At 34.4% G+C, this 26,338-nt stretch overlaps 1 long non-coding RNA gene across 1 annotated transcript in view; it reads left to right on the top strand.

Moving 5' to 3' along the window:
- Positions 1-13,486, top strand: part of LOC141497024 (uncharacterized) — a 33,182-nt gene extending 19,696 nt beyond the window's left edge. Inside the window, exons 2-3 of the long non-coding RNA XR_012471213.1 lie at positions 11,028-11,150; positions 13,300-13,486. This is a non-coding gene — a long non-coding RNA (uncharacterized LOC141497024). The remainder of the gene's footprint in view (positions 1-11,027; positions 11,151-13,299) is intronic.
- The last annotated feature ends 12,852 nt before the right edge of the window (positions 13,487-26,338 follow it).

Genomic DNA, 26,338 nt, shown 5'->3' with positions numbered 1-26,338 from the left:
TTCTCCTTGATTTTCCCTCTTCTCCTTCTACATTTACCCATTCTCAGGCTGCTTTTCATAGAGAGATCCCTCTATGCATCAATGGTGGTCTTCTTCCCAGCATTTTCCAAAATTTGGGGGGAAAGAGCTCATTTTTCTTTCTTTACAGTGTTCTTTATTATTGATCTTTCTGGAGTTGTTTTAAGAAAATTTCTAGGCTTTGTGTGAAAGAACTGGGTTTGTATGTAAACTTTTGCAATACTATCTTAACTGAATTATCTTAACTGAATTCATTTAATTTCAATTCAATTTGCTTTACTAGACTGTCTCCTGAGGCTGTAAGTTCCTAATCAATGGAAATTTTCAAAGAATTTATGACCATTTATCAGGGATCCCACAATCAATGAATCATAGACCTAGGTTTGAACTTTAGAGGTCATCTAGTCAAACCCCCCACCTAACCTCATTTTGAAGATAAAGAAACTGAAGCCCAAACTTGCTATCACTTTCCCAAGATAGTAAGCAATCAAAGGCAGCATCATACAGAGAATGAATAAATTAAATGAGACATTAGAATATATCTTCTCTAAGGTCCTTTGAAACTCTTACTTCATGATTTGCTAGAGAGTTCAGAATGGTCATTTGTCTCATTAATGTATCCCAAGGGGGTGGGGATTTGGAAATATTCATCATAGTTGGCTTTGGACCTGAAGATAAAGAAAGGAAAGTGGTCCAAAAGCATTTTAACTTTGACCATTCTGATGATAAAGAGCCTCCATCCCTTTTTTTAAAGAAAGATTTTATTTATTTTGAGTTTGACAATTTTTTCCACTATTCTTTTTTCCCCCTCTCCTCACCCCCCCCACAGAAGGCAGTCTCTTAGACTTTACATTGTTTTGATGATTGATCTACATTGAATGTGATGAGAGAGAAATCATATCCTTAAGGAAGAAAAATAAAGTATAAGAGATAATAAAATTACATAATAAGATAACAGGTTTTTTCCCCCTAAATTGAAGGTAATAGTTTTTGTTCAAACTCCACATTTCTTTCTCTGGATACAGATGGTATTCTCCATTGCAGATAGTCCAAAATTGTCCCTGATTGTTGCACTAATGGAATGAGTGAGTCCATTAAGGATGATCATCAACCCCATGTTGCTGTTAGGGTGAATAATGTTTTTCTGGTTCTGCTCATCTTGCTCAGCATCAGCATTCCTTCTTATATAAGAAATTTTGAATTGCTGTCATTCTATCATAAATCTGATTTTGAATTCTTTCTGTTACTGAATTGATTCAAATCATCATTTATTAAATGCCTACTATATTCCATGCACTGTGTTTTGTACTAGAGACTGTCAGGAAACCTTACATTCATATTATGTATGAGAAATTGTAATGCTTTGTGCCTATATCAAAGTACAGTAGGTCTAATCTGACAACTAAATCAGACCCATAGTCATCAGAACATACAATTTCTCTTTATTAATGAGTTGTGTGCAATTTATTCTATCAATAATAAATGTGGTGCACATTCTGTATAACAAACCAAATGGTAAGAATTGGAACAAACATTTATTAAGTACCTAATATGGGCTAGGTTCTGTGCTAAGCACTTTACAAAAATTTTCTCATTTCATCCTTACAACACTCGGATTATTATCCCCATTTTCTATTTGAAGAAACTGAGGCAGACAGAGGTTAAGTAACTAACCCAGAGTCAAGATTTGAATTTGTCTTCCTAATTCAAAGTCCTACATATTATTCACTGCATCATATAACTGCCTCAGTAGAAGAACATTAGAAGCAACTGCTGAAGGAATTGAGCAAGAAAAGATCCAAAATATGGAGAAACTCATTGCTACAGATAAGTCAACTTGTCTGCAAAGGTTTTAATGACTAAATTAAACTAGAAGGAAATGACTGGAAAACAAATTGAAATAATATGTTGTCCACTAAAAGCACTTTAACTAAAAGCTGGATAATATGACTCAGGAAATGAATGTTGAGTGGAAGTTTTTTTCTTGCTTATTCAGAGATTGATGGATGAACAGAAACTCAAAGATTAGTCAGACAAGAAACCAGAAAGTGAGAAGATTCAATCAATATTTACAGAGGTTGAATTTAGCATGAGGCTAAATCCTGTTTAACTCTTCAATATAAATTGTTGACCATTTTCACTTCTCCTTATTTCTGAGGAAAATAATTGTTTTCTATTATATTAGTAGCCCATTAGGATACAGGCTTTTTATTTCCTCTGTAAACCTCCAATTCTTGTAGGTTAGTCAAAGAGTATCTGAAGGATATGACTGACAGATAAGGTTGCCCTAATTCTCATGCTCCTCTACCCTGAGTAATACCCCCCAAGAATTTAAGCTAAGTGAATTCTTGCCTTTAGGGAATACTCCCATGTCCCTTTGATAGGATCTTCCAACTCATGGAGAAAATCAAAGTGCTCTAAGTGGAGATGAATTCCTCTGTCCAGAGTACTGAAGACAGCAGAGTCTTGTGATCAAGACATGATCTCAGCAGTAATAGCTGAAAACCTTTAGTTCCTCTCCTCATATAAATGTCTACTGTCAGGGTTAATTTCTCCTATCAAGGACATTCCCTTTCAAAAAAATATATAAGGCATTCAGTGTCTTTGGTTACTAAGAAAAACCACTGACCATCAATTTGGTAGATAACTTAATTAATAAAATAATCATTAATTACTCAGAAACTCCATCTTTTGGGTTTTCATTTGTCACATTTCTCTATAACCCATGACTGTCTTTGGACATTTTCCTCCCTTGTTTTCTTCATATGCTTTCAAGGCTTTTCTTTGTACTAATGTTTTAGATTTCTTAAAAAAATAAACATAAACAAATGAGAAAAGCTGACCCTTGGCAACTATAAGAATTATTCATATTCACTAGTTTAAGAAAGGTAGATATCACCTCATCTCTGTAAGGTCCAACTAAATTGTAAATTGCACGGTTCTTGCCCTTGGCCATCAGAACCTATGCAGACTGCTTAATTTCTCTAATGACTTGTATTAATTTCTTTCAGGTAAGATGGAGTCTTAGACAGACTTTACTTACAATCACTCTGCTATTGCCTCTGCTGTTTGACCCTCAATCTGGTTAAATGACTTACCCAGGATCATATAGCTAGTATGGGTCTAAGGCTGTATTTGAACTCAAGTCCTCCTGACTCTTCTACTGGTGTTCTATTCACTGTATCACTTTGTTGCCCCTCCTTCTACTAACTTCTAATGATTTCCTGACCTTACTATTTGCCCTGCCTGTATGCCTTGCAGTACTCCAACACTCTCCTCTGACCTACTGACTTAACCTAAAGGTTTTTGGGCCTTATCATCTGCTCCTCTGTGCACTCTTAGGACTTTTGTTCATATTTTCCTTTGACTGCCAATTGAACTCTCTTTTATGGGTTTTCTTCCTCCCTCCAAAAAGAAAAATGTGAACTTGAGCAAGGACTATTTTTTCTGTTGTTATCCCCAGTGCTTGACATGGTACTTGCTACCTAATGTGTGCTTAATAAATTCTTTTTTATTATAAAAGAAAGAAAATAAGGAGAAAATATGAAAAATCAGTTGATATTTCCTCTAGCTAAATTATGCTGACTTATTGAAGTTGTGCCAAGTTTCTATGCCTCCTTCCCTTTTCTATCATCTCTCCCAAATAGCAATTTCATGGAAAAGAAATAATAAAATAAGTAGTTATTTCAATTGTTGGAGGAGAAACCAGGAGACATGAGTCATGTTGCTGAGCCCTACCATTAAGTTATCTTTTAATAGCCCAAAGTCATTTCAGCCTTCCCTGTGCCTGGCTCTATTTTAAAGTGGGTTTATACAGACTGGAAAGAGAAAAAAGTATATCTCATCAATATTTCTTTTTTTTAATTCATTCAGCATTCATCAATGTGCCATGAGGCCAGATAGACTACTGACACTTACTTCACTGGGCTAAGATTAATGAGATTACATTTGAACTATTTTTCCAAGGCTTCTATAGAAAGTACTATTCCCACTTGCCTATAAGGATCACAATCAAGGATTTATCCTCCTTAGAATCATTATAATGTTAGAACCTTTTTGGTGAAGAAAGAATAAATTCCTCTCCATTTTGATGATGAGTCTCTCACAGTTTAGAGACTGGATTTTAAATGAAATGACAGACAGTTACAGATTTTTAAAAAATTAATGAAACCCAATGAACTCATTGGATTTTCTAGTTCTTCCTCCTGTTTCCTTCATTTTGGTGCTAATTTATATTTCTCAGATGTGGATTTTTAGAGTAATGAGAAGGTTTGGCAACAGTTTCAGCATGCCTGGGAAAAGAAGACAGACAACCAATTTTGGAACTCTGGACCTCACTGAGAATAATCCAAATTGACATAGCACCCATAACCAGGATGACAGGGACCTTGCTGAGATTGCAGTGCCAATTTGCTCAAAGAATCTACATTGGAGAAAGTATCTAACTGAAATGTCCTTTTTAGCATCTCTGGATCTGCTTGTAGCTCAGTCTTAAGACCAGGAACAGTCAGAAATGCCCACAAATGCAGATTGGAGATATACAAGGGGAAAACATTTTTATCTATGTTTGTACTAATCACTTCCTTACTATTTTAACCATTTTATGTATAGTTACTAATTTGTGATTTTCATGCTCAAAAAAGTCCATGGAAGAAGTCTTAATAAAGAGTTGAGAGAGTCCTAAGATGACACAGTGCACGGTGTTTGTAATCAGGAAAACTCATCTTCATGAGTTCAAATATGGACCCAGACACTTACTAGCTGTATGGCTCTGCACAAGTCATTAAATCCTGCTTAATTCAATTTTTTCAACTGTAAAATGGCCTGAAGAAGGAAACAGCAAACCACTATAGTATCTTTGCCAAGAAGACTCCAGGGTCACATTAAGAATCAGACATAACTGAAAAATGATTGAACAACCACAGAAGAGTCATGGACCTTAAAGCTGGAGACCTGGGTTCTAGACCTGGTTATATCACTAATTAGTTGCATAATCTTGGTCAAATTTAATTCAATTCAACAATCATTTACTGAAAACCTACTGCAGATTGAAGATATAAAACTAACACAATTGCTTTATCTCTTTAACTCTCTTAATTATAAAAGCTAATATTTATATAGTATTTAAGGTTTGCAAAGCATTTTGTAATGATTAACTCATTCAATCCTCAAAACAAATCTGGAAGACAGGTGCTATTATTTATCCCCTTTGCATAGATAAGAAAAACTAAGGCTTATCCAGGAGGTTATATGACCTGTCTATGGTAACAAAGGGAGTAAGTGTTTGATGCAGGATCTGAACTTAGATTTTTCTGACTTCAAACCTAGCAATCTATCCACTATGCTACCTAGTGCAAGTCTATAAGATCATAATTAAGGATAGGGGAAGTAAACTTGTGAGTGATGATGACTTCAAGAATTTGACCAGTGGATGCAGTAGACTAAAGTACATATCATGGGAGTTAAAAAATATTGATGCAGTGGGATACAAAAGAGACTGCTAGGTAACACAGTAGATAGAACTCTGGATATGGAGTCAGGAAGACCTAGCTTCAAATTCAACCTCACTTACTTGCTAACTGTGTTACCCAAGGCAAATCACTTAATCACTAACAGCCTCAGTTTCCTCATCTGTAAAATGGCATGGCTCTCGGAGTTTTGAAGATCAAATAAAATAATATTGATAAATTTCTTTGCAAACTGTATATAGGCTATATAAATGTTAGATGGTGGTAGTAGTAGTAGTAGTAGTAGGTAGTAGTAGTAGTAGTAGTAGTAGTAGTAATAGTAGTAGTAGCTATTGTGGGCATTTCAGGAACCATCAACATATAAATTGAAGTGCCCAAGGATTAGTGTTGAGGAGGAGAAGAAGACTGCTTCTCCCTGAGTGATCCAGGATTACATATCTAGATGGATTTAGCAGAGAGAATGGGAATTATTTGCCAGGAACTTTACAAATATTATCTTACTCAATCGTAAAAAAAAAACCCTGAGAAACAAGTGGTGTTATTTTCCCTATTTTACAGTTGAAGAAACTGAAGTTAAGTGACTTGTTTTGTGTTACACAGCTAATAAGTATCTGAAATGAGATTTGAACTTAGATCTTCATGACTCTGAACCCAAAACGCTATACTGTCTCTGATCTCAAAGGATGATAGATTCTCGATGGAAAGCAGTAAGGAAGCGAACATGGAAATGAAAGTGAGGTATACAAAGCCTAACTTTCTCCAACTTACAAATGGGAATAAAGTCCTTTAGGTGTTATGATGCAGGTCTTAAGGGGCTTCTGATTTAGTGGATAAGTTCTAGGGAGTTTCTTAAGGCAAAAACAGATTAAATGATTTGCCCAGAGACACACAATTAGTAAATGTCAATGGCAAAATTTGGGTCAAAGACTCATATTTTCATCTAGAAGGGACTTCAGAGACCATCTAATCTAAATCACCTCATTTTTAAAATTAGGAAACTGAGACTTGGAGATGTCAAGTGACATCTCCCAAAGTCAAAGATACAGTTAAAGGATTTCACCAGAGACCCTCTGATTCCAAAATTCATGCACTTTCTACCATATTATGCTGCCTCCAGGTATTAAAGACCCTAGGGACAGATGAGGGGGAGTAAAAGTGAGGAAATTCTGTAATATTTTGTGACTTTGCTGATGGCATTTGTCATACAATGGCACTAGGAATGTCTGATGTTAAAGGAATTAAAATCTCATTGTGAACTTGACATTTTCAATAAAACCCCAACCTGAAAAAAAATGACAACATTTCCTGCCAGAGAGCAGCAGCCATGTGGGCCTCTATCAATCAGGCTGCCTACACTGAATGAATGGGGAGCAGTGGCCATGAAGCCATAGACTGCAGTTGTACTGAGTCATTGAAATAAGAGGTTCAGCTTGTAGGGAGAATGAGCAATAGAGGAGCAGTGTTGCTTGTCTGTCTCATTCCCATCATGTTGGCTCTTAGAGAGATATAATTACTATTCCTTTGCAGAGCAGCTGTTTAATTCCTTATAGCAGAATATGATGTGAGTGACTACCTAGATTCTTAAAATAAGAATGAAAAAGCTAAAGGAAAAGAAACAGAGAAATGTTATTAAGGGAACAGTAAATACAGGCTCTCTCTTCCCTAGTACCCACTTGCAGCTCAACAGTAATATCAGCTGGGCAAGTGGTAATTCTGTGACTTGGAAATTAATATTAAAAACATGCAAGAATGTCCTAACAGAAGAGCTTTCCCATGTCCAATCTCTATAAACACAAGTGCACCCCCTGCTGTTTGCTGTTTTAAGTTTTTCCACTTTGAGTTCAGCTCTTCTTTCATTATAAACTGTTTTGTGCAGAAGGATTAGCCTAGAGCAAAAACTCTATTAGCTGATGTCAGAAATGGCCAATGATAGTTTTATCTCTCATTTTTCCCCAGATGAAAAACAAAGTTTGACCTTAAGCATAGGGCATCCTAGGTAGTAACCTGTATCTTGAGATTGGGGGCCACCAAATATTGCTGTGAGCCAGAAGTTCCTCCCTTTGTTAAATGGGAGGAATTAAATTCTAGCCAAAAGCTGGAATTTCATCATCTTGCTGACAAATACTAGGAAGTTCAGATGGTAACACAACTCAAAATAAGGTTGGATCTTGAAGTTTCCTATGCTCTAAAAAAAGCTGTCAAAGAAACCTGTATGTAAAAGCCACTACTCTTCTCAAGAACAGGACAAAAAAGATCTGTCTCTTTGATTAGGACAACCTAGAAAAAATAAGCAAGGTAGTATCTAGAGATTCTGGTAAAGATAATTTAGGATGGGGTTATAAGGCCCTAAGTGAGAATCAAATGACCACCCATAACCACTTCAAGGTGACAAGGCATCACTAGATCTGAAGCTACTGCAAGATTTGGATACACTAGAGACATGGGGAATCAAAGCCAGAAAGAGAGACCATAATGATACTTTATGGAAAAGATCTGAGGTTCCTAAAAACACTAAAATACCAGCCACAATTTTAGCATAAGCACAAGATTTCCTAGAGGTTTAATAGTATTGATGTAAGACCCATCAGTGATGATATAAACACATGACCATAGTTCCCTGTTTTGTTTTTCCTGACTTTTCCTATGAACAAGATTGATAAAAAAAAAAATTTAAATAACACTTTTCACATTCATCCATGATCAATCATCATAGACCACTTTGTCATGTCTAAATGTAAAATCAAATAAATCAGGCAAACATGTCCAAATCTTATAGTCTATAGGAGCCATCAATATATAAATTGAAGCACCCCAAGATTAGGGTTGGTGAGAAGAAGACTGATTCTCCCTGAATGATCCAGGATTATATGTCTAGATGGATTCTATCTATGAGGGACCTTGGAGATAATCCAGTCCACCATCCTCATTATTTAACCATTCCTTTTTATATTACCATGCCTTTCACTTTTATATTGGAATTGAGACCAAGAGTATACTATACTGGAGCCTGCTATACTGGTTTTCAATAGTTGATGTAAAATTTTTTAGTATGAGAAGTTATACCTCAGAAATGAACAATTGCTATATATAAAAGCTTGACTTGTTGATTTCTAGACATCAGACAGTAATGGAGAAAATACTAAAAATTCAGGTTAAACTTAGAAGTGTGTTGTGCATAATTTTTTGCCTGGAGAACTAGTTGTTAATTTTTTTTCCAGGATATCACTGTGTTCAAGTATATTTTTTGTCTGAGAGCAGGAAAAAAAAGGGGGGGTTCATGAAGGAAGTAGACAGATGTCTTTTGGCCAAGATTAATTTGATTCCAGAAATATTTAAGAAAAGACACTCAGCACAAAAAGAAACCACAAAGAAGCAGCTAGGTGGCTCATTGGATAGAGCACTGGCCCTGGAGTCAGGGATACCTGAGTTCAAATCAGGCCTCAGGCACATAATAATTGCATTGCCTTAAATAAAATTTAAAAAAAGGAACCACAAAGGACCAAGGACCAAATGCCAAGGAGGAAGAGAATGTTTCCATAGGGAAAATAAAAGAAATAGAAGGGATAAAATAGCAAGGACAATAATGAAGAAATAGAGATGGTGGGGCAGCTAGATGGTGCAGTTCATAGAGTAGTAGACAGATCATGGGCCTTGGACTCAGGAGGATCTGAGTTCAAATTTAAGATTTGACACTTGACAATTACTGCTGTATAATCTTGGGCAAGTCACTTAACCTTGATAATAGGATTAAGAAAAAAAAGAAAGAAGGAGGGAAATGTCAAAAAAAATAAAATAAAGGAGATGATAGAGATTTAGGACACCTAGGAAAGAAAAGATAATAGAAACAATAAAAACAGTGGAAACAAAGAAACAATTAAACAGACCGAATCTTAGAATTTTAGAATAGAAAATGGATATTATAAGATGTGATCCAACCCACCACGTTACAAATGAAGAAATCAAGTCACATCCGAAGTAATTTTCCAAGACTATTTAGCTAAGTAGTGGTAATGCTGAGATCTGAATCCAGATGACCTGACTCTATGCCTGTGTTTGGGTTTTTTTGCATCATCACCTCTTTCCTCTTTATAATCTATTACACCAGATACTAGTAGTAAATTAAAATTTTGAAAATAATATCTTGGATAGGACAATAGGACAGTGAAAAGCATCTTGGACAAGGAGTCAGAATATAATTATTTCATGAAATATTTTAGTAATAATGTAACATCTTTGGAGGTCTACTTGAGTTACTACACAATTGTGTAAGTATGAGGTTATATAGTAGAAAGGACACTGGATTTCACATTAGAGGATCTGCTTTCAAATATAGGTTCTGAACTTTAATTAACTATGCAACCATAGGCAAGTCTTTTAATCTTTCTGTCCCTTATTTTCTTTATCTATAAAATTAAAGGATTATGGTATATCTAGGGTCCTTTGATGAGATGTCAAGGAATGTGGAAAAAAAAAGTCAGAGATCTCAATGGACTGATTCAGAGTCAACAATGAAAAAAGAAAAAGTAAAGAAAAAAAGAAAAGACAATAACATTTTGAGCTTCAATATAGTTCAACTTTTCCTTAGAGTGCAATATGAGGCTAGCAACAGTTTCATCATACTCTTGTCATGACCAAAGCACAATAAGAGTATTTGGTTCAATTCTGGTGCTAAATGGAGTGTCCTTTTGGAAAAGACATTAACAAGCTAGAGTTTGAATAGAGAAATAATAAGGATTGTGAAGGAACTAGAAACTATGCCACATGATGGAGTTGGGTCATGAAAAAGCTGTCAAAATAATTGGGATGCTTAGCCCTAGTAAGAGAAGATTAAAGTTGGATTCAAGTATCTGAAGAACTGTGATATGAAAAGGGAAATATTAAGAAGTAATGTGTGAGACTTACATAAAGCAAACTATGGTTCAACATAAGGGAAGGAAAACCTTAAAAATAAGAGTTATTCCAAAGTGGAATTCTCCACCACTGGAAGTCTTTAAACCACGTATAGATTTTGGAAAGGGGATTTCTATTCAAACATGAATAGGTCTAGGTATCAAATAATGTATTTCCAAGCTCAAAAGTTTTATTATTTTCTTTAGTTTTATTTAAATACTTTGTTTTGTCATACAAACATTTCCAGATTACCCTCACGTTGTAACAAAGTAATATAATTAGGCAAAAGTAATAATCTAGTGTCCTCAACTGAAAATTCATATACATTCCACATCTACAGATATCCTTCTTTATTTGAGAAAGTATTTGCTACTTATTATAAATCTATTTTCCTTCCTTCCTACCTTCCTTATCCCACTGAGAAAAGAGAAAAAAGAAAACAAATATGCATAGTCAAGTTACAAAATATATATGACTTTAAAACTGTAATGTGCTTTCTTTTAAATATACATATATTACATATAAATATATATAGTATATATATATATATATATATCTCCATATCTGTCCATCTGTCTGTCTATTTATCTATCTCTATATCTCTCTTTCTCTCTCTTCCCCCCACCAAAAAAACACACACATCTTGAAAAGTCCACTTGGAGGGTATGGTTTGGGATATGGCTGCAAGATTATAAAGAGGAATCAACTGGGTCAAGTCCTTCCTGTCATCTCTTATTCTGTCCCTGCCTTGGCACAGCAACACCTAGAAAAGAGGTACTTATCTTAAATCTACTGGCTATATTGCATTTCCAAACCAGAGCAGAGAATGAATTTCATCAAATTACAATCATATTTTACTTTTTTGTAAGTTCTTTTTTCTATATTTAACATTCACACAAGCTTTTAAAATTAAAAGTCCTTTATAATATTGATTTTCACATAAGATAAAAATGTCTCTATTAAGACTTAAAATCAATTAACAAGCATTTATTAAGGATTTGCTATATGGCAAGCAATAGATGCTGAAGGCTTAGGGGGATTAGATTGATTTTTTTTATAAGGCAAAAGACCAAAATTAAATAAAAGCAGGGGGAAAAAGGGGGAATTTGGTTCATGTAGGTTTGATTTTTTTAAAGAAGGAAAAGAGGAAAAATTTACAAATCCAACTATTTTTAAAATTGTGGTAAACATCTATGCACTCCAGTAATCTCTTACTCATAGCATAAAATATTTCAGCACAGAGAAATTATTGCCTGCCTTTAAACTAATTATTGACCCCTCTCATTCTTTCATCCATCATTCCATACATTGAAATGCTTACAGTTTGCTAGAGGCAGATGTCAAAACCAAAAATGACTATTATATAAAATGGATCATGAGAAGTCCTTGTGAGAATTATAAACTAAGTACTAGGAAAGATACATTTCCAAATTCTATCTGGCATCTTGGATTCTTCTAGGTCAGAAAATGTCTAAGAAAGATAATTTATATTAGTTCACAAAGTAGGAAAAGAAATGAATTGGGGGAGGGTGTTGGGAGGGGGTGTTTGAAACTTGTGTCCTGGTGTCAGATCTATCCCATCAAAGAAAAAAGCTTTAGATTTTCAGTCAGGACCAAAATCTAAACTTAGGAGTCTGGGCAGACATATTTTCTAAGGTCTTAAAAACAACAAAGGTACACTATAGAGTACAACCCTATTAATAGGAGAGGGGAATAATAAACTAAATTCCACGCCATGCTTGATGATATTTATTAAGTGCTCTATTATCATCTAACTATGAGAGGAGGTCCTTGTGAGGGTTGGGGTGAGTTTATTTTGTCCTCCCTTGCTTTCTCCCAGGGGGTTCAAGGATCCTGGAGGTTACAAATAAGTAGTCCATATTCAGATGCCCCAGTTTATGCCTAAGAAATGGGACTACAAAGGAGTTTCCAATTGGGTCAGGGTGAACAAGTCTGATTCTTTGAATACTCACCAGAAAATTATGCTGGCAGTAAGATAGATATAGTGTATCTTTAATATGGCACAGAGAGTACAAAAGTAAACAAGGGGTATGGAGAAAGAGGGAAGCAAAGAGAAGAGATGAGAGAGGGAGAAAAGCACATGGAATCATATAACTGGAGATCCCAAGAAGGTTGGACCAGGCAGGAGAAGAGTATTTCTTGGGAGCAGAGTTCTGAGGTCTCATTCTTCTAGAGTTCTAGGGAATAGGAAATAGCCTCTTATTCATATTACTTTGAGATTTGCTCAATGACATATCAAATCATCTCAGTTGTCATTGCCAGCTCAGGGTTATTTAATTAGTAAATTGATTCTCTGACTTTACTGAGCATATTTGGAGCTTATCTGCAATTGACAGACTGAGGGGCCATTATTGGAACTGGAGGGGTCATTATATAGGGGTCTAGCTGGAGAGCTTCTAGTTTAACACATAATTTCTGCATTTGGCCCTAATTAACTTAGGAGGCAGTTTCAGACAAGTCATGCTTTACCCTTTACACTCTTAGAAAATATTTAAAATTTATAGAATAAAATAAACATTTCCATAATGTAAGACAATTAAAAAAATATTGCATGTGAAACTGCAAATCTATTATACACAACTTGCTATTCCTTTCAAAAATACAACAAAATTATAATGTAAATTTCTTTTTTTCCTTCCTTCTTTCCAACCCCCCATCCCTTGAGATGGTTACTATAGACACAAATTATATGTTTTTGTATGTATATAGATACACACATGTATGTAAAATTATTATGAACATATTTCTATTTATCAGTTATTTCTGTGAATACATATGATATCAATCATCATAAGCCCTTTATAGTAATTTTGGATATTTATAACTGTCAAAATAGCTTTTTTGCTCAATACCATTCTTAAAACAATATTGCTGGTTCTCTTTTTGGCCCATTCATGATCAGGATGAAGGCCATTCTAAGCAACCCAGAAAATGTTGACATTTCTCTGAAGGGTCGGACAGTTATTGTGAAGGGACCCAGAGGAATACTCCGCAGGGATTTCAACCATATCAATGTGGAACTCAGTCTTCTTGGAAAGAAGAAAAAAAGGCTCTGGGTGGACAAATGGTGAGGAAATCAAAAAGAACTTGCAATTGTATGCACAATCTGTAGTCATGTGCATAACATGATCAAAGGTGTTACTCTGAGTTTTCATTACAAGATGAGGTCTGTTGTATGCTCACTTCTCCATCAATGTTGTCATTCAAGAGAATGGCTCACTTGTTGAAATAAAAAATTTCTTGGGTGAAATATATATCCGAAAAGTGCATGTGAGACCAGGTGTTGCTTGTACAGTTTCTCAAGCTCCCAAAAAGATGAGTTGATTCTTGAAGGAAATGATTTTGAACTTGTATCAAACTTAGCTACCCTGATCCAACAGGTCACTACAGTCAAAAACAAGGATATCAAAAAGTTTTTGAATGGTATCTATGTTTCTGAGAAAGGCACAGTGCAACAAACTGATGAATATGTTGGAAAATGCCAGAGGCTGTGTCCTGAGGAATCAATACTTATTCAGATGTTAAAATAAAAATACTTTTTGTCAAAAAAATCCACAATATTGCTGTTACTGTATACAATGTTCTCTTGGTTCTGCTCATTTCATTCTTCATTATTTTCTTCTAGTTTTTTCATGTTTTTCTAAGATCAACTCATCCTTTCTTTTATCACAGTATTATAGCACCCTTTGCACTCTTAATATCTAGTTCCTATTTGTTATTACATTATATCTCTACTCAAATAGCTTCTTACTAAACTGACTGACAGAATACCCAGAGGAACAGAACAAGATACAATTTCAGCATGTATAGTTAGTTACACAGAGAACCATCTTCAAGGGAACATAGTAAAAAACATGTGAAATAATGAATTTCCACTTTCTATGAACAGAGAAAGTATGCCTCTTTATGGCAGTACATAGTCACAAGTTACTGCTGGTACAAAGAAAAAGACATATTTTCACATAATTGTGTTATTCATGTCTGACTTTTTAGAGGCAAGAATGATATATTATTTATATTTTAACAGACCACAAAATAGTGATTATTTTTTTTTGATTTGCAAGCCTACCAGTAAAACAATTTTTAGCATAGACCCCATATATGCATATGCATATAAATGCATATGCATTTATATGGTCTGTACTCAAAATTATGTAGGCAGGTATATGTATATATACATATATATCATGTTAATATTTGTATATTATGTGTATATATAAATATTTTATATATCACACGTATTTATGCAGTATATTCATTACTACAGTATAATTCACTCTATCTCATTTAGTACAACTGAAAGGCGGGGTGTGGCTTGTTTTCAACCAATACCACAATATGATTTGGGGAATAGAAAGTGGGTTTCGGGGTAAAAAGGAAGGTATTTTCCCAGTGCTACTGAAGGGTTTGCAGCAGCAACAAGGTTTTAAATATGCTAAAGGATCAATAGCTCGGACAGAAAGCAGGGGAGGGAAGTTGGAAGTTTGAACAAGAGGAGGAGATAAAATGACAGGAACAAGTCGGGGAATAATAGATAAAGGACAAGTGAAGTTATCAGAGATAAGCCTCAAAATTGACTTTTTCCCAAAAAATGAAATTCATTCCAGATTCTCTCCTTTTAATTTGTTATTTCCATAACCTTTGAAGTCATGCCACAGTTCCCATGGGACATTGATGAACTCCCAAGTGGCCTTGGTCCCAACTTTGGGACTGCTCTGCAGTACTTAAAACTACCTTGTACATTAGTTAACTGAATGGAATAAATACAAATCAGTTTATTCACTATAAGTTTCTTGAGGGCAGGGACAATGTAACTATAGTTTTCTGCTCCTCTAGCACTTAGGACAAAGTTCAGAATACATAGCTTGATTAAAAAATTGTTTATGTATTTGCAATTGCATTGCCTAATTTGCAATTGTGACTTTGGCAGCCAGAAACAATTATATAGGTGTAATCCTTCTTTGTTTTTCACTGTGCATAAGATGATGTGTGCATCACCAATGTCTCAGATATACTTGTCTTCTGGAATGTCCTCAGTTGATATTTATATTCAATATAAAGTTCCCTGTGAAATTAATTTCAATATATCAACTGAAACATCTATTATATAAGACAAAAAAACAAGTTTTTTGAGCAACTTCACAAAACTCTATATTCTAAAGCAGTATATATCCTGGATACTCTTCAACTTCAATAGAGAAGCAAGAAGTAAATAATGTTGAGTTTGTATAATAAAAATGACAGTATTACTTAAGTTCATTCATATGTAGTATCATATGAATCAAACTACCAAAAAGTACCAAAATTCATTTTCAGGAGCAAAAGATCAAGAATCTTAAGGGAAATAATAATGATAATAGGGTTATTTATACATACATACATACATACATATATATGTACACACAAATATATTACTGCTAATATTTCCTCTGGGCTGTTCCCACAACCTGTATTTTAACTCCTGGATTGAGTAAACAACAGTACATGCAGTTGCTACTCTCAGCTGTTAGGTTTTAATAAGTACTCATTCCTAAAATTATAGCTTACAACCCACTACTACTGTTCTTAACTAATCAGCCAGTAGATACAATTATTCAAAGCAAATTAATTTATAGAGAAAACAGAGTATTTCAGTAAGCATACAACATTCCTCCTCATATACCTGGGGCAGTGTTCCCCAAATTTTTGCATTTCAGTAGGAAAGAGTGAGCCCATATATAGAATATACTAGTAGTGAATTACACATTAGTAATATATTTGTGCAAAGCAATTCAAATCTCCAGGAATCTTTCAGGGCTTCAGCATTCTTTCTCTCTGGTCAGTTTTTTTTAATGTTACCAGAGTAATGCTCCAGCCTAGAGTGACTGCCTCTCTAAATGGATGTCTCTCTGAGTGTACATTTCTGCACATTTCAACTAAGTCTTGAGCTATGTCATACTGGGAATGTATACTACTGGTCAAGCCACTCTGGATTATGGTCAAAAGACAGGCAGTTAGGAAAAGAAAATTCCCTCCCCTCACACTGAACTCTTTCAGTGATGGGAAGCCTTTCTCTTTCAAGGGGGGCATGAGGTATGTATCAAAATGTAAAATCAGATAAAGATATTGATCCATTATCAATTTTCTTGAGCTATGTCTTGACCTATGCCACTGAACTTTGATGACCCTGGAGGAGTGAGGCTAATGACTCTTTGTAAATCTAACTCACTTAAATCCAGTTCATGCACAAGTAAAGATATTCCTTTCAAGATATCATTGGTCCTCATCAAGAATGGATAAACAACAAAAAGATAAAGGTGTTGCTGCTTCTAATTCAATCAAAGAGAAACAAGGTTGTACCTCATAAAGGGATAATAGAATATATCTATATGTATATATAGATATATGTATATGTATTATTTGATAGAACTATGAGTTATTTTAACACTGAGTAGGTGATTTTACTGTTATTTTAATAATGAGTAGAAATAGTTACAGAATGTCCCTGCATGCTCTAAAGTCTTTTTATTTTTTTTTTGTTTTTGCAAGGCAGTGGGGTTAAGTGACTTGACCAAGGTCATAAAGATAGATTATTGTTAAGTGTCTGAAACCAAATTTGAACTCAGTTCCATCCTGACTCCAGGCTGGTACTCTATCCACTGAGCCACCTACCTGCCCTGCAAAGTCTCTTATATGTAAACTGTCAAGTCTTTTTCACATGGAGAGATGCCATCGGAGCAAAGTTGATTGTGCTCCATATGCCCATTACACTTGTATGAATTGAAGTGAAGTGAAGAGAGCACAACCAGGAAACATAATTTACACTAATTATAGTTTAATTTAACCAACTTTGAAAGATTTAAGGTCCTGATCAATACAATGACCATTCATGATTCCAGAGGACTGATGTTAAAGCATACTGTTTAAGAACTGACAGAAAGGTAAAGAAATAATATATTTTTTACCACAGCGCATGTAAGAGTTTGTTTAACTATTCACAATTATTTCAAGGATCTTGTTTCCCATTTTTTCTAATCTTGAGATCGGGCAGAAGAAAAACAATAGAGATAAAGTTCCAAAAGAAAAAAGGAAAATATAATTAAAGTATCTGTTTTTTTTTAAAAAATGCTCAAAATAAGACAAAAGGAAGATCAAAAGAATCAAAGATAATGTTAATGATTAATATGGATCTATGGTTATACAAATATAGCCTCTATTAGATTGCTTTCTGTCAGGGGGAGGGAGGAGTGAAAGAAAGGAGGGAGAAAAATATAAAACTCAATGCCTTACAAAACTGTTTGTTGAAAACTATTATTGATATATAGTTGGAAAAATCGATAAAATATTTAAATAAAAAAGAAAATTATATGTTAAACTTTTTATAGTTTTTAAAGCAAATTGTACATGAGTGGGATAAGGCCTGAGATTTCTTCAGTAGAATATTATAGATTAGAGATAGTTGAACTGTGTATTATATCTCTTCTGCCCCTCCTCCCCTGACAAGCAACTTCCAGGGTTTCATGACTGAAATGTAAAGAGTCAACTGATCCTGTTTTATCTGTTGAAGTCCGGAAGTACATACATTCCTTGGGATAATCATGTCTCTATCTGAATTATATGCTTTTCTTTAGATTAGCTTACAGTTTAGATTGTGAAGACCACATTCCTCATCAAGTTAGGATATATGAGATCTTAGGGTCCTTTGTACCTTGCCTCATTCTTTCTCCAAGTGGGCCCATTTCTTAAGAATTGTAATAAGGCTTTTTCTCTTTAGACCTTGAGAAATCCCTGAAATTTATTTAAGTGGTTACATTCATCCCACACAGTACATATTAAAGATCTTTAGATTCATGCACAATCCTCTTTTATCATTCTGTAATATAAAAATGTGTATTTTATTGAGTTCAGAACAAAATTATTTAATTAAAAAAATTGCAGAGTTTTTTGGTGCTTCAGAATTTCTTTTGAATGTAAGGGGAAAAATCTGTCCCATACCTGATTAATGGTAAATAATTCTCTTTTTTTCCTCCTCTGATTGGAGAGAACTAGATTTGAACCCCCAAACTAGCCATATCTTCCTCAGAGTGCTGGGGTAGGGGGCTAAATGAGCCCAATGAGAAAAGGAGGTCTGACCTAGAAGCAAGCTTGTGTAGTTTCAGAACAGGACCTATGAGGGACATGGATTTCCATGTAACTATCAGTAGTTCTTCCAATGTTAGACTACAGAAATTGGGACTCAGTTTCTTTCCAAATAATGTTCATGAGTCTAATTATATGTTCATTGACTACTGCAAATGATCTTTTTGATATGAAACTCCAACAGCGTGAGAATGAAATATGTTAATTACAGAATAGAATGTAAGCTCAAGGCATGGATTGCTTCTTTGTCTATGTTGTACCATTATCACTGAGAGTAATCAATAATCCACAATGACCCAGCTGTATGTTGTTCAAGGAAATGAATTCTCTGTTGTTTTCTAAGAAATTTATAGTTATTTATTTATGGCCTACTGTATACATGTTACCCCATAAAATTATAAATATTCTGAGTCTACATAAGGTGAAATAAATTGTTGATCCTTGAGGAGGTTAGTCACGTTATTAGAAGATATTCGCTTTTCATCCTTCCTCCAAGACCAAGCCAGGTGCAGCCACAATGCATATGATAAGGAAGTTGGAAAAGAGGAAGGGAATAGGGAATTATATATAATGCCCACCATAATTTATGCATTGTGCTAAGCCTTTTACAGATATCTTATTTAAAGCTCATAATAGTCCTGTGAAGTGGGTACTATTATTTTCCTTATTTTAAAGTTGAGAAAACTGAGGCAAAAGGAGTTTAAGTGACTTATCACAAAGCTAGAAAATATCTGAAGTCACATTTAACCTCAGGTCTTCCTGACTCCAATGTTAGTCTTCTATCCACTGTCAGCTGCCTCTAAAATAAAGAAGGAGCATGACAGATGTCAATTTCTGGTACAGATTAAGTAAAATAAGAGCTTCCACCCCAGGGCTTCCCAGTTAAACACAATATTTGGCACATAGTAAGCATTTAACAAATGATGTTGATTGGTAAGTGACTGATTCTTTAAGGCTCAAAATGCTTTTGTTTGTTTCTTTAGTTGACTTAGAATCAAAAATGAATAAAAAAATGAAAGTTTATTAAGGGTTTAATTAGATTTCTGGCATAATTCTATGTACAGGGGATATATACATATATATATATTATATGTTAAAAAAAAAAAGCTTGATGTTCTTGATTTCTAATAGCAAAAAAAAAAAAATACACAGATGGGGAAGTGAATGGAAGGGTGTTAAGGAGGATAAATTTGATCTGGGAAATCATCCAGATGATAAGAGGATTCACAAGAGAACTGGTTGATTTGTCCTTTGGGGAAAAGATTTAATTACTGTTACCAATGCTAAAGTTAGAAACCTATGAGTAGGAAAGAGTGAAAGGGAAAAAGAGGGGAAAAATATGAAAACAGAGGCATGGAATGAAGATAACCACAGAACAACACAGAACCACAGCTACATTGGGGCTAAATGAGAAAGATTCTCAATCAGAAACCCAGAGGAATGTTGTTTCATCATGGGATATCTAGAAGTTAGATTGATCATGTAAATAAATCCAAATTTTGATTTTTTTAAATGTTGTTTAAATTTACATTGGTTTAGCCTGCTTATTTGGTCCTCTGTTATTCTTCAAAGGGGGTTCAGTTTGTGTTTCCTTAACAATTAAGACTGCTGGCATTAGCTATGACTTATGAGTTTTAATTTCTTCTCCTACATTCTGGATTCATAGTTTCATATGCATATATACATACATACATACATACATATATATATATATATATTTGGTGGGGAGTAAGGGGGTAGAAGTAGGAGACACAGCAGGTACTACCTATGGAATTGTTATTCCACTTCAATGAACACTATTGTGTATAACTATTTAACTTTTCAGAATCATAAAAGGTTGTATAAATCAAGAAAACAAGTTTGTTAGTTTTCTTTCTGAACTTTTTTTGAGGTTACAATAGAGACTATTTTCTTTGGTTTTGCCCAAAGGAGAATCTAATACATCCAATGAGATATTTTCTTCCTGGGCAGTTCCATCCTGTCTGAAGTTAGAAAACTTTAAAATAACATAGATTCATCGATGTGCTAGTGCAAAGAGATTCAAATATATTTAGAGAAACAAAGCAGGTATCTGGATTTCTGTGGAGTCACCCCTCAGATTTATAATAAATAATAAATAGGAAAGCTACGGGGAGGGGAATGGAGAGAGTGAGTCATAAAAGTCAAATCTTAAGGAAAAAGTCAATATACCACAGTTCAGTCACATGCTTGACTGACCCAACAAATAGATCTTAAAAAAAAGAAAGTATAAATAGGAACACTTATCCTTGGCCTCTAAGAGGTGATTTAAAAAAAAAAAAGCAGTATTAAGACCAGCATACAAATTTTCATCCTTTTAGTTATTTGATCCACTTTTATCACTATAATAGCAAAACATTTTAAAACAAAAGATGTACTGATGATGGGAAGGTGGAAATGAAGAGAAGTATTGAAATAACCACATAAAAAAGATTTTAGAATACAGTGTCTTTGAAGGTTTGCAGATAGAATTGGATTAATGAATTATTCTAGAGAAAGATGATATCTATTTGTTCTAAGAGAAAAAAATTAAAGCCTATTTAAGTATTTGATTGATTAAATCCAATGTTATGAAACTTTTGTAATTCTTCTATTGTCTCCAGCATAAAATGTCACCTCCTCTATTTGGTATGTGAAGCCCTTCACAAAATGGCTTCTATCCAGTTCATCTATCTAGATTGGATTCATGGCTGCTACCCTTATGCATTTGGTATTTCAATCAAATGGATTTGCTTACTGTTGCTACCTGTATATGACATTCTATCTCCCACCTCCATTATTTTGCTAAGCTGTGCCCTATGCATGAAATGTTTTACCTCTTCTACACTGCTTGAAATCTCTGGTTTCCTTCCCAACCCAGCTCAAATATCACCTGGACCAGAGAACTTTTTCTGATCCCCCTAAATTATTAGTGCCCACACTGAAAACAAACAAATAACAAAGAAAAACATTTTGTGTTTACTAAAAAGGGTCTACTTTTTTTTAACATCTTTGTACTAAAACATGGGTAGCTAGGTGGTGCAGTGAATAGAGAGCATTGGTCTTAGAATTGGGAAGACTCAAGTCCCTGAGTTCAATTCTGATCTTAGACACTAACTGCATGATTCTGAATAAATCACTTAACAGTTTGCCTCAGTTTTCTCATCTGGAAAATGAGCAGAAGAAGAAAATGGCAAACCATTCTGGTATCTTTGCCAAGAAAACCCAAAATGGTGTCACAAATACTTTGATAGAACTAAAAAAACAAATAGTTTGACACAACTATAAAAAACAACATTTGCAGCACCCACCACAATAGCTGACATAGAATAAAGCTTTTAAAATGTTTGTTGAATTGAATTAAATTGTATTGTAATGTAATACATGCTTGATTGAATTGTATTGGTCTGAATTGGTTAGTTAAATTTATTTAGGAAATCCTTGGATAGTAAAAGGATGAAGGGGAAGATTGAACGGCATAGTGGAAAAGAACTAAACTGGTGGTCAAGAGTACTTTTTTTATTAGATGTGTGACCTTGGTGAAATCTATGGTTCTAAGAGAGATTTGCAAATTTCACCAGGAAAGGTGACTTGAGTGAATATAGAGAAATAATATCAACTAAAGGCACTCCTTTTTCATCCTGTTTCTTGTTATTTCAGTCATGGTTTAAATTAGAGCTTCCCTCTTTTTGTTGTGGCAAAGAACTGGAAATTGAGGGGATGCCTATCAGCTGGGGGAATGGCTGAACAAGTTATGATAAACAAATGTAATAGAATTTTATTGTTCTTCAAGAAATGAAGGGCAGAGATAGCTAGGTGGTACAGTGGATAGAGCATCAGCCCTGGAGTCAGTACAATCTGAGTTCAAATCCAGTCTTAGACACTTAATAATTACCTAGCTGTGTGACCTGGGGCAAGTCACTTAACCCTATTGTCTTAAATAAATAAAATTTTTTAAAATTAAAAGAAATGATGAGCAGGAAGATTTCAGAAAAACCTTGAAAAAATTTCATGACCTGATTCTGAGTGAAGTGATCAGAACCAGAACATTATTCATTAGTAATATTGTGTACTCTTCAATTATGAATGATTTTACTCTTCTAGATAATAACAGTGATTAAAGACAATTCTTTATTTCTTTTTTTCAGAACTTATTGAAGGCAATGGAGTTAAGTGACTTGTCCAAGGTCACACAGCTAGGTAATTAAGCAGAATTTGAATTCAAATCCATCCTGACTTCAGGACCAATGCTCTATCCACTGTGCAACCTAGCTGCCCCAATTAAAGACAATACTAAAAGACTTTTGATGGGAAATTCCATCCAAATCCAGGGAAAGAATTATGGAGTCTGAAAGGAGAATAAAGTATTCTATTTTTTAAATTTGATTTTTGTTTGTTCTTTCTCATAGGTTTCCCCCCTTTTGTTCTTATTCTTGTTTCACATCATGACTAATATGGAAATAATATCAGATGACTTGCTATCCTAGGGAGGAGGAAGAAGAGTAGGAGGGAAAAAAACTTTGCAAAAAAAAAAATGAAAGTTGAAAACCATCTTTATATATAATTGGAAAAATTAATTAATAAAAAATACTAAGAATTTGAAAAAAAATAAATCAGGGCTAAAATGAGATTTGGGCAGTGCAAGGCCTATCTTGAAACCTTCTCTGACCCTGCAATCTCCCCCAACTCTGCACATATATTTACTTATGTTCTTTATCTCTTGGAATTAATTTTGTAACATAGATTGCTCTAGCATGTTCCCTCAGAGTCAAATATGTTTTATTTCTAGTCTTCCCAATAGGGTCCATTGGTATCTTAAGGAGGTCTAGGGTTTTTTCTTCTCGACCATTAAGTAAAGCCCCCCATCAATTGAGTTTTCCCTAATTTTAGTAATCTGAGAACTCAAGTTGGATTTGGCCCTTAACTGTCAAATCAGTTTTGACAATGAAATATTTAGTTCAAAGGTATATAGTAAGATCAAGTTTATAATTATCCCCCCCCAAGAAAATATCAAAGTTTTAATGCCCTCTCTGCTATTTTACTCCTTGGGGAATAGAAGGGGATTATTGCATCCCTTAATTCAGTTCCTACTTAACTTTAGATTCAACATGTTCAAGTCCAAAGCAATCCTTGAACTAATTTCCAAGGACTCTGACTTCCCTGAGTTACCCCTGGACTACATGAAACATCTCTTCTGGAATCCTGAACTACAATGTCCCCATTCCTCAAACTCCTGGAACCTGAGACTTCACTTTCTGCACTTATAGCTAAAAAAAAAAACAAATGAAAAACACCAAAAGTCCAAGACTTTTTCTTGGAGTCACATAGTCTGAGGACACTTTTGCCCAGAATATGCAGAAAAGAGCCTAATAATGCCTCAGTCAGGTACATTTGAAGATGTAGATAATTTCAGCTGGATAGTCAATGGGAAAAAGCTGCTCACAAACATGTGGTATACCAATGTGGAGTTTGCATATGTGTTTCGGTTTCTCCTCTGTGGGTACCTCCGTTTTAGTTGATCTTGGAATGCATTAAAAATCCCAAATCACTTTGTATTCCCTTATTTTTATTATGAATTTACTTAACTGGATACAAGTTGTATAGCCACAACAGAATAAAAACCCCTAAGGGCAAAGATCATTCTGTGTTTTTATTTCTTTTTCTTAAAAATTTTATTTATTTTGAGTTTTACAATTTATTACCTAATCTTACTTCCCTCCCCCCACCCTGCTCACAGAAGGAAATTTGCCAGTCTTTACATTGTTTCCATGGTATACATTGATCCAAGTTGAATGAGAGAGAAATCATATCCTTAAGGAAGAAATGTAAAGTAAAAGAGATAGCAAGATCAGACAATAAGATACCAGGTTTTTTCTAAATTAAAGTTAATATAGTCCTTGGTCTTTGTTCAAACTCCACAGTTCTTTCTCTGGATGCAGATTGTATTCTCCATTGCAGACAGCCCCAAATTGTCCCTGATTGTTGCACTAATGGAATGAACCCCCATGTTGCTGTTAGGGTATACAGTGTTTTTCTGGTTCTACACATCTCATTTAGCATCATTTTATGCAAATCCCTCCAAGCTTCCCTAAATTCCCATCCCTCCTGGTTTCTAATAGAACAACAGTGTTCCATGACATACATATACCAAATGCTAAGCCATTCCCCAATTGAAGTACATTTACTTGATTTGCAATTCTTTGCCACCACAAACAGGGCTGATATGAATATTTTTGTACAAGTGATGTTTTTACCCTTTTTCATCATCTCATCAGGGTATAGACCCAGTAGTGGTATTGCTGGATCAAAGGATATGTACATTTTTGTTGCCCTTTGGGCATAGTTCCAAATTGCTCTCCAGAAAGGTTGATGAGTTCACAGCTTCACCACAAATGTAATAGTGTCCCAGACTTCCCACAACCCTTCCAAACAATGATCACTATCCTTTCTGGTCATATTGACCAGTCTGAGAAGTGTGAGGTGGTACTTCAGAGAAGCTTTAACCTGCATTTCTCTAATAAGTAATGATTTAGAGCAATTACACATATGACTATAGATTGTTTTGATCTCCTCTTCTGTAAATTTCCTTTGTATATCCTTTGACCATTTGTCAGCTGGGTAATGGCTTAATTTTAAAACTTGACTCAGTTCTCTATATTTTAGAAATGAGTGCTTTGTCAGAAACATTAGTTGTAAAGATTGTTTCCAGTTTATTATATTTCTTTCAATCTTGGTTACAGTGGTTTTATCTGTGCAAAAGCTTTTTAATTTCATGTAATCAAAATCATAGTTTGTTTTTAGTGATGTTCTCCATATCTTCCTGCTTCCCTTTGCATAGGTCTGACAGGTAAACTACTCCTTGATCTTCTAGTTTGCTTGTAGTATGTTTTTTTTAATGTATAAATCCTGTATCCATTTTGATCTTATCTTGGTATATGGTGAGAAGTGTTGGTCTAACCTAAGTTTCTCCCATACTAACTTCCAATTTTCCCAGAAGTTTTTATTGAAGAGAGAGTTTTTATCCCAATAACTGGACTCATTGGGTTTATCAAATAGCAAATTACTATAATTGTTCCTGCTATTGCACCTAGTCTATTCCACTGATCCACCACTCTATTTCTTAGACAATACCAGACAGTTTTGATGACTGCTGCTTTATAATATAATTTTAGATTTGGTAAGGCTAAGCCATCTTCTTTTATACTTTTTTTCATTGAATCCTGGAAATTCTTAGCTTTTTTATTTCTCCATATGAATTTACTGACAATTTTTTCTAACTCATTAAAGTATTTTTTTTTGAAATTTTGATTGGTAGGGCAATAAACAGGTAGTTAGTTTTGGTAGAACAGTCATTTTTATTATATTATCTTGACCTATCCATGAGCACTTGATGTTTGCCCAGGTATTTAAATCTGATTTTATTTGTGTGAGAAGTGTTATGTAATTGTTCTCAAAAAGTTTTTGAGTCTGCATTGGCAGATAGACTCCCTTGTATTTTTTTGTTGTCTAAGATTACTTTGAATGGGATTTCTCTTTCTAGCACTTTCCGCTGTATCTTGTTAGTTGTATATAGAAATGTTGAGGATTTATGAGGGTTTATTTTATATCCTGCTACTTTGCTGAAGTTGTTAATTATTTCTACTAGTTTTTTAGATGACTTTTTTGGGATTCTCTAGGTGTACCATCATGTCATCTGCAAATAGTGAGAGTTTTGTCTCTTCCTTCCCAATTCTAACACCTTCAATTTCTTTTTCTTCTCTAATTGCTGAAGCTAACATTTCTAATACAATATTAAATAGTAGTAGTGGTAGTAGTAGTGATAATGG

The sequence above is a fragment of the Macrotis lagotis genome, chromosome X, assembly GCF_037893015.1.
Source record: "Macrotis lagotis isolate mMagLag1 chromosome X, bilby.v1.9.chrom.fasta, whole genome shotgun sequence".
Lineage (NCBI taxonomy): Eukaryota > Metazoa > Chordata > Mammalia > Peramelemorphia > Peramelidae > Macrotis > Macrotis lagotis.
Note: the sequence above shows the minus strand (reverse complement) of the source record. Positions and strands in the feature narration are given on the sequence as shown.